A 9,445-nucleotide genomic window follows, 5' to 3' on the forward strand; every position below is an offset into this window, starting at 1 on the left:
TTCCTTGACTTGACTGATATTCATGGACAACTCATTTCCCCATATGCAAAAAGGGTCGAACAATGGGTCAAAACCTCTAACAGCATGACCTACATGTGCAAGACCAAATTGTTAAAAACCTAAATCTTAGAATGGTTCCTGCAATTGCAGAATAATGTGCTATTAGACAACGGACCATGCATGTGCTAACCTCGATTGTAAACCTCAGTGCTTCCCATTGTTTCCCTGTAACACATATAAGGTAGTTAGTCATCAGGTTAAGTAAGGGTTCGCATGCTATCAGTAAAATATGTTGATGAAAAATAATTACATTGCAAATTCATCAGATTAATTGAAGCCACACGGAAAACCCATTTATCCAAACCAAGCATGATTAAGAACTAGGAAATATAGCACTTGTATATGTTTCTCATGTATTAAGTGCAGCCAAATTCGATTTATTCCTCACATGCACATCAATACAAAATTCTACCCACGACAGTTAGACATCGCATTGCAGAATTGAACCAAGCAATTAACTAAACACCACAACAAATGAACAAAATATTAACTGAGCACCACATTGCACAATATAACATACTCCCAATAGAAGATCAGATAGTTAACCAAACAGTTAACTACAGCCAATTGTAGTAATTGTATTTGTTTCTCATGTATTTACTACAGTCAAATTCAATTTATACCTCACATGGTATACAATAACAGAATGTACCCACAATTTTGTAAAGATAAATTTGATTTATTTCTCACATGGAAGACAATACAAAATAGCAACCTCATCCGCGAGTGCGGCCGCGATTTGCTTCTCCGCTGCCAAATGCTCCTTGAGGTCCTGGCTATACTGCGTGCACCATGGCTTAGGCCGGCGCTTATTTGGTGGAGGCGTCGGTGATTTGGGTGGAAGGTGTCGCGCTCACGCCGACGGTAGGGGCATGTGGGATGTGGAAGGAGGAGGAGGATGGGGGTCAGGTGTGGATTACTTGCCTGGATAGGTGAGGCCAAGGAGCGTGAAGGAGGGTCGCCGCGTGGAAGCGGCAGCGCTGCAAGCAAGGAGTGAAGGTTTCAACTTCGAAAGAAAGGCAAAAAGAGGGGAAATATGGCTTTTGCTAAGGGGGAGGGGCGGGGAGGTAGATATTTCTGCGGAAGCCAAAAATTTGGAATCGCTTCAGCCAAAAAACTTGCGCGCAAAGTGTCATCAGACACGGTCCAAAGATATTTCGTGCTGCATCTCACACGGTCGGTTATAATAAACTGTGTGGGATCTACTTGATTTTGAATTACATAATGGGGTCACAGCGGCCATGGACGGTGTTTGAATTGCTAGACCTTTTATCTGCAGTGATCATAAAAGAATTGGAATTATTCAGGGTTCGTTTGGACATTTTTATGCATTACGTCAGTTTTCAATGCATTTATGTGCATAATTCAAATTTGAACTACATGCACATGCTCCATTGCATATAAATTCTTTGAAAAATCGAATCTTTGTCCTTGGGTGCATGCTTAGGTCCCATGCAAGAAATGGGAATGAATTTCAAACACCATGGCACTGTTGATTGATGGTAAAACATTGAGATGCCTGGTTTTTAAATTCTAGTAAATCCAAAACTCGTCTGAAATTTATGAAACTTGGCATGCTATCATGGAGCGGCATCCACATGTAGTGGTAAATTTTTTGTCCCATTTGGGGCAGGTTTGGGTATATGCTTCTCACAAACCGGAGCTTCTCACAACAAGCATGATGGTTTTCGGTAGGGAACGTCCCACCTTTGCGGACGAAACGATATCCATTGCTTCTTATTGCTTTCAATTTTTTCTCGTGTCAACATAGAACAACAGGAGTGTTGTGTGAATTTTTGTGATCTTTCGGGGTTCGTTTGGACATTTTTATCCACTAAGTGAGTTTTCAATGCATTTATGTGCATAATTCAAATTTGTACTACATGCACATGCTCCAGTGCATATAAGTTGGCTGAAGAATCAAATCTGTGTCCTTGGGTGCATGCTTAGGTCCCTTGCAAAAATGGGAATGAATTTCAAACACCAGGGCACCATTGATTACCGGCAAAACATTGAGATGCCTGGTTTTTAAATTCTAGTAAATCCAAAACTCGTCTGAAATTCATGAAACTTGGCATGCTATCATGGAGCGGCATCAACATGCCGTGCTACAAATTTTGTCCCATTTGGGGCAGGTTTGGGTATATGCTTCTCACAAACCGGAGCTTCTCACAACAAGCATGATGGTTTTTGGTAGGGAACGTCCCACCTTTGGGGACGAAACGATATCCATTGCCTCTTATTGCTTTGAAATTTTTTTCTCGTGTCAACATAGAACAACAGGAGTGTTGTGTGAATTTTTGTGATTTTTGGGGGTTCGTTTGGACATTTTTATGCATTAACTGAGTTTTCAATGCATTTATGTGCATAATTCAAATTGGAACTACATGCACATGCTCCAGCGCATATAAAGTGGTTGAAAAACGAAATATGTGTCCTTGGGTGCATGCTTAGGTCCCTTGCAAAAATGGGAATGAATTTCAAACACCAGGGCACCGTTGATTGCCGGCAAAACATTGAGATGCCTGGTTTTTAAATTCTAGTAAATCCAAAACTCGTCTGAAATTCATGAAACTTGGCATGCTATCATGGAGCGGCATCAACATGCTATGGTACAAATTTTGTCCCATTTGGGGCAGGTTTGGGTATATGCTTCTCACAAACCAAAGCTTCTCACAACAAATCATGATGGTTTTTCAGTAGGGAACGTCCCACCTTTGGGGACGACACGATATCCATTGCCTCTTATTGCTTTCAAATTCTTTTCTCGTGTCAACATAGAACAACAGGAGTGTTGTGTGAATTATTGTGCTTTCTCGGGGTTCGTTTGGACATTTTATGCATTAATTGAGTTTTCAATGCATTTATGTGCATAATTCAAATTTGAACTACATGCACATGCTCCAGTGTATATAAAGTGGTTGAAAAATCAAATCTGTGTCCTTGGGTGCATGCTTAGGTCCCATGCAAGAAACGGGAATGAATTTCAAACACTAGGGCGCCGTTGATTGCCGGCAAAACATTGAGATGCCCGGTTTTTAAATTCTAGTAAATCCAAAACTCGTCTGAAATTCATGAAACTTGGCATGCTATCATGGAGCGGCATCAACATGCCATGGTACAAATTTTGTCCCATTTGGGGCAGGGTTGGGTATATGCTTCTCACAAACCGGAGCTTCTCACAACAATCATGATGGTTTTTGGTAGGGAACGCCCCACCTTTGGGGATGAAATGATATCCATTGCCTCTTATTGCTTTCAAATTTTTTTCTCGTGTCAACATAGAACAACATGAGTGCTGTGTGAATTTTTGTGAATTTTCGGGGTTCGTTTGGACATTTTTTTTGCATTAACTGAGTTTTCAATTCATTTATGTGCATAATTCAAATTTGAACTACATGAACATGCTCCAGTGCATATAAATTGGTTGAAAAGTCAAATATGTGTCCTTGGGTGCATGCTTAGGTCCCATGCAAGAAATGGGAATGAATTTCAAACACCAGGGCACCATTGATTGCCGGCAAAACATTGAGATGCCTGGTTTTTAAATTCACGTGACGCCACGTGTCTTGGTTTTAATGGCTGTAGGAGGTTCCGTGCGGACAGCTGCTTAACGTTGACTGAACGGGAGGCGTGCGAGCGTCGTCCGGTGTGTAGGCTGGCCGAGAGGCGTGCAAGCTGTCCTCGAGTGCGCAGGCTCACCGGGAAGCGTGTGAGCTGTACGCTGCGCAGGCTCACTGGGAAGCGAGCCCTTTGACTTCCATGGCCGTCCGCCTTGCTCGCATCCTCTCCATTAATGGTGCCCAAGCCACAGTTTAATTTGCTTTTTAAATATAAAACACTCATCGCAAATGTTTTAGTTAGAACACCCGTATGCAAACTGACAGCTTCTCAAGGAAGCCAAGAGAAAATATGTCGAGCGGGATTTCTGCAGCTCTTGATCACAAATGATTTAGATAGAACACCCGTATGCAAAGTGAGAGCAATGCATGATTTGTTCATCCCTTCAACGCAAATGGTTGTTTTGGATGACCCGTGTGCAACCATGTACAAACAATTTGGTAAGATTTGCATCTGTCATATTGGGTATGTTGCCATTTGTCAAACTAGAAAGATTTACATTTGTTGATCTAGTAACGTTGCCATTTGTCAATACTTGTAACACTGCGATTTGTCAAAATATGGAGCTAGAAATCATTAGCACTATGTAATTTTTGCAACTAAAATTCAGTATTTAAGCATAGATTTTATTCATAGATTAAGCAGTCATTCTTAATTTATACAAACAGTTCAACTCGACAGCTAAACCGACCAAACTTCTCCCCAATTGTTGCCAACCATGTACTGAAATAGCTAGTTCAACTATATATACTAGCTAATTTTAAGTACGTTGTACAGTTCGACCACACATCTATAGTCAGATGAACTGAACAAAATAGCCCCTAAATACTACTACTACCATAGAGGGGCTTTGTGCTACTTCCGGCAGCCTCTCCTCTGCCGAGCGCGCTCAGTAAGAGGTAGAGGAGGAGGAGGAGCCTACCGACGAGCTGGACAAATGCAATACGGTGCCTGCCGCTGCTGCACGTTTAGCGACACTCGCCGGCTCAAACGCCCACTGCCGCTCCAGACGATCCCTCTCGAAGCGTCTGGACTGCTCGTATATCTCCTGATTCCTCGCCTCTGTGTCGGCGTGTGATGTGGCCACTGCTGCGGTAAGGCTCTTTGCATGCTCGACGAAGTGCTCCTCCTCCTCCTGCAGGAACTCGATGTAGCGCGCAAGGTCGCTGACACACGTGCAGGCCTCCACCTCTGCCTCCCTCCTTCGGGCGGCGGTGGCAGAGCGGGTGATAATCTCGACGGTCGACGGTGGGTTGGCGGCCATGGTGGCTGACGATGGGGTGGCGGCCATGACCACCACCTCCCGCCTTCGGGCCGCGGTGGCGGAGCGGGTGATGGCCACGGTGGCCGACAGTGGGGTGGCGGCCACGACGGCCACCTCCCGCCTTCGGGCCGCGGCGGCGGAGCAGGAGATGGCCCTGGCTTTTGACGGTGGTGTGGCGGCAACGGCGGCCGGCAACAGTTGCCGACGGGCAGCGGCAATGGAGCATGTGGTAGGTGTTCCGCGCACACCCAACAGGGACGCCATGCGCACTACACTATGCCAGGGACTGCACTGCCATCGCGGTGTAGCCTCCCAGCTGGAGTTGTCCTCTGATGACGGCGGAGTGGCTGAGCGACGACGACGGACCGGTGCCATTGGCGATTGTGGGAGAAGTAGATGAGATAAGCTACAGGGAGGGAGGGGAAAATGCGACGCAGGACTCGCCGGCCATGAGGATTTTTATAGCAGGCCGGCAAGCATTGGGATTTTAGGGGATTTCACCGAGTCGGGCGGGAAGCTTGTGCGGGAACCTTCGAGGTTGCGTGGGAACGGGCTCACCGACGATACATTGGCGCCACCGTTTGGCCAAAAGAATGCCCCCGTGTGCTGCGCAAGCTTGCGCTGTAAGTCGTCTGCGGCAGCGGGGTGACAAGACGTGCGAGAGGAGGACGAGAGGACACCTACACATACAGTTAATAAAAATACCATTTTCGATTTAATTAACTACTATACCTCGTCCTTGTTTATAAGGATGATTTAACTAATAAAATACGAATGCATGTCGCCATAGATTATATCATTGGAGTCGTATTTGAACATAGTTTCCAGCTATACAATTTTTGTAACATGCATTAACACTTTTTTGGTTAAATTTAAGGTTATACACTAGCAAGTGTTTGCCCGCAACACACACGGCTTATTCCATCACAAATAGCTCTAATGGATCAACTGTCTGCCATGTATCGCACACGCAACTCTAATCTCATTCATGCTTGATGTCTCTGACATCGCTTGCACAGTTCATCTTATTTGCCACGTATCACTGTGTCGTCCTCTGCTCGCGTCCCTTGGCAAGCTCTGCTCGCCATTAGGCGTCGCGGTGTGCTCTGTCGCGTCCATTGGCGCGCTCTGCTCGCGTCCGTCGGCGCGCTCGACTTGTGGACAACTTTTCCTTGAGGCAACCGTGGAGCGCTCTACTCACATCCCTCCGCGCGCGCTCTGCTAGCGGTTGGGTGTGCGCACGATCACGTTGGGGCCCCCATATGCATGCGGTTACCCCGCGCGCGTTGCCACGTGATGCAGTTACATGCGGCATGATGGAGTTACATGCTGCAAATTAGAACTGCCATCAGGGCCTGCCGATATTCCTGGTCGTCCAGCTTCCCCTTTAATTCCTGCAGCCATTATAACCTTAGTCTCTTCAACCTTTCGATCGTGCCCCACAACACAACAAGCACACCCACGACGACACATAGAGAGGGGATGTCCGGCGGCGCTCCAATGGAGTTCGGCGAGCATAGAGTGGAGGCCCACGCGAGGGAGACGGATCTCTCGGTGGTGTACACCATCGACCCGGCCGTGGTGGACGACTACATCAACAACATTGAGCAATTGCTTGTTGGAGACAAGTACAAGGTGGTCGGCATCGACCTCCAGTACACCGCTAGTCGTCCCGACATAGATCAGAAGGTTGCCATCGCCCAGTTGTGCGTGCGCCATCATGTCCTCATCTACCACTAATGCATGGCCATAGAGCCTTGCGACCGTTTCAACAGGTTTGTCAACAGCACCGACTACAAGTTCGCCATGGTGGATACCAAAGACGATGTAAAAGCACTCAGTGTTACGGGCTTGGCCTGCAAGAACCTTGTCGAAATCTGTGACCACTATAGGGTCTGGGGCAGCACGAAGCAGGACTCCCTGGTCGAACTCGCCTCGGCCATCATCGACCCCTACTACGAAAAGATGAAGCAGGATGCCCAGAGAATAAGTCCCGTATCCTGGCACAAGGCCTAGATGCGGCAACTGGATGAACCTCACCTCAGGTTCATGACCAAGAGCATGTACACATGCTACGAGATGCACAGGCGGATCATTGACATGAGGAAGTGCCTTGTTTCCCAAATCAACGAGCCCGGATCGAGCCACAAGCAGAGCAAGCGTCACAATAAGTAGATGATGATCAGATGATCATATATGCTAGTTAATCATGCATGTAATATATAGTTTACTTTATTGTGTGTGTGGAAATGTCATGTGTGTAGTAGCCACCTATGTAATTATGCATGTAATAGTTTACTTTGGTGTGTGCAAATGCCATGGTTGTAGTAGCCACCTATGTAAGTGCATGTTTAACTTGGTTATGCAAGCATGTCCTTATAAGTATGTGTGTATATATATGTTGTCATTCCGTATGCAATCCCATCACACAACACGCACGCCTTATTAGCAGCAACCGTCTGTGTTATTATCGGTCTTCACACACATTTCTGATTACAGACCTGTTTGCCACGTATCACACACATCTTGTGTAACACCCACGATGCGGCTATATCTCCCACGTGTCGGAGCATGACTTAGAGGCATAACCGCATGGTAGGCATGTCGCAAAGAGGGGTAATATTTACACATCACATGTATTGAATAAGAAAGGGATAAAGAGTTGGCTTACAATCGCCACTTCACACAAATACAAGTTATACATACATCATCCAGAATACAATCAAGGTCCAACTATGGAACCAAAGTAAAAGAAGACAACCCCAAATGCTAGATCCCCGATCGTCTCGACTGGGCTCCACTACTGATAAAACGGAAAAGACACAAAACAAAGATCAAGATCTTCATCGAGCTCCCACTTGAGCTCAGTAGCGTCATCCGCACTGGTATCATCGACACTTGCCACTGTTTGGAAGTATCTGTGAGTCACGAGGACACAGCAATCTCACACCCGCGAGATCAAGACTATTTAAGCTTATGGGTAGGATAGGGTAATGAGGTGGAGCTGCAGCAAGCACTAAGCATATATGGTGGCTAACATACGCAAATAAGAGCGAGAAGAGATGTGACGCCCCGAGACCGATGCTCGAGAAGACTTCTATATGTTCCGGGTTTCGCCGTGTGTTTCATTTGTGCCTGCCCTTTTATTTTTGCATTGCATCATGTCATCATGCCATCATATCATAAATCTTTTGCAACTCAACTAAATAAATTGCATAGATCGTTGATCTATTTAACCGAGGGAATTCATAGGGTGAGTTCTCTTTATAACATATCCTCCCGATATTAGGGAGCTATATTAAATATTCCATTTTCGGAATCAACCATGAACACATTTGCAAAATATTTCCCCATGCCTTCGTCCCATGCATCATCTCCTTCTCCTTTCCTTCTATTTCCTGTCTTTTGATAGTACCATTTTCCCCTTCTCTATTAATGTCCATTCTTTTCCGATAAATTCTAGACCGTGCCAGGAACACCTCCTCCAATTTTCAGATCCTTTGGACTTGTTTTGGTTGGATTCAAAAATGGCTCAAGTTTGAATCTAATTCAAACTTGAATTATTTTTCTTTCTCTAAAATATTGCCAAACCATTTTATTCTATTTGTGCCAAGTTCCGGCGCTCCAAGAATATTTTATTTTCTGAAATATTCTTTCCCTAACCCTCTCTTTTTTTCTTCTATCTATTTGGTTTTTTGTTAAAGCAAATTAGAGAGGAGTGAGAGAGAGCAGCAGGCCCATTCTCCTTCTAAGACCCACCAGGCGCCCTCCACACTGGGCCTCCTGCGCCGGCCCACCTAGCCCATTTGCACCCTAGGCCCAGCGCCCTGCGCTAACCCTAGGCGCCCGAGCCAACCCCATCCCGATCGATCCTCTCCCTCGCATCTTCCCTCGCGCCGCCAGAGGGATCGAGAGATCCCTCGACCTCTCCCCTTCGCCCGATACCTTCTCTCGCTCGCAGTTCCTCTCCTCTCCTTGCGCCTCGACCCGACCCCATCTCTCTCAGGATCCCGCGCATAGCCACCCAGTTCCTCTGTCCATCAAGCCACTGCCGGAGCTTCACCCCGCCGACCGACGAGGCCACGACCAAGCTGGAGCCTCCTCTCCTCCCTCTGCTTCGCGCCTCCCGAGAGACGACCGGGATGTTCTTCCTCCCGCTAGAACCAGGAGCGACGCCGCCCTTGACCCGCCTCACCGTCGCCATGGCCGGAAGCCGCGCCTCGGTTGCTTCTTGTACCACAGCAGCCGGCCTCTCCTCTCCTGCACCATCCCCGATGCCGGCAAGCCCGCCGCCGCGCCAGGATCAGCGCCTCCCCTGCGTTAACTCCGCCCGCCAGGAGCCCGCGACCCGTGCACCTCCTCCATGGTCTTCTTCCTCCTCGCCTCGAAGCCCTGCGCCCTGGGTTTCTTCCTCGCGCCCCTTGCCATGGTCACGTGCCCCTCGATCCAGTAGGACAATGCCCTGCCTCACCGCTGCTCGCCTCCGGCGAGCATCCGCAG

This window comes from Triticum urartu, chromosome 3 (genome assembly GCF_003073215.2).
Source record: "Triticum urartu cultivar G1812 chromosome 3, Tu2.1, whole genome shotgun sequence".
In the NCBI taxonomy this organism is placed as follows: domain Eukaryota; kingdom Viridiplantae; phylum Streptophyta; class Magnoliopsida; order Poales; family Poaceae; genus Triticum; species Triticum urartu.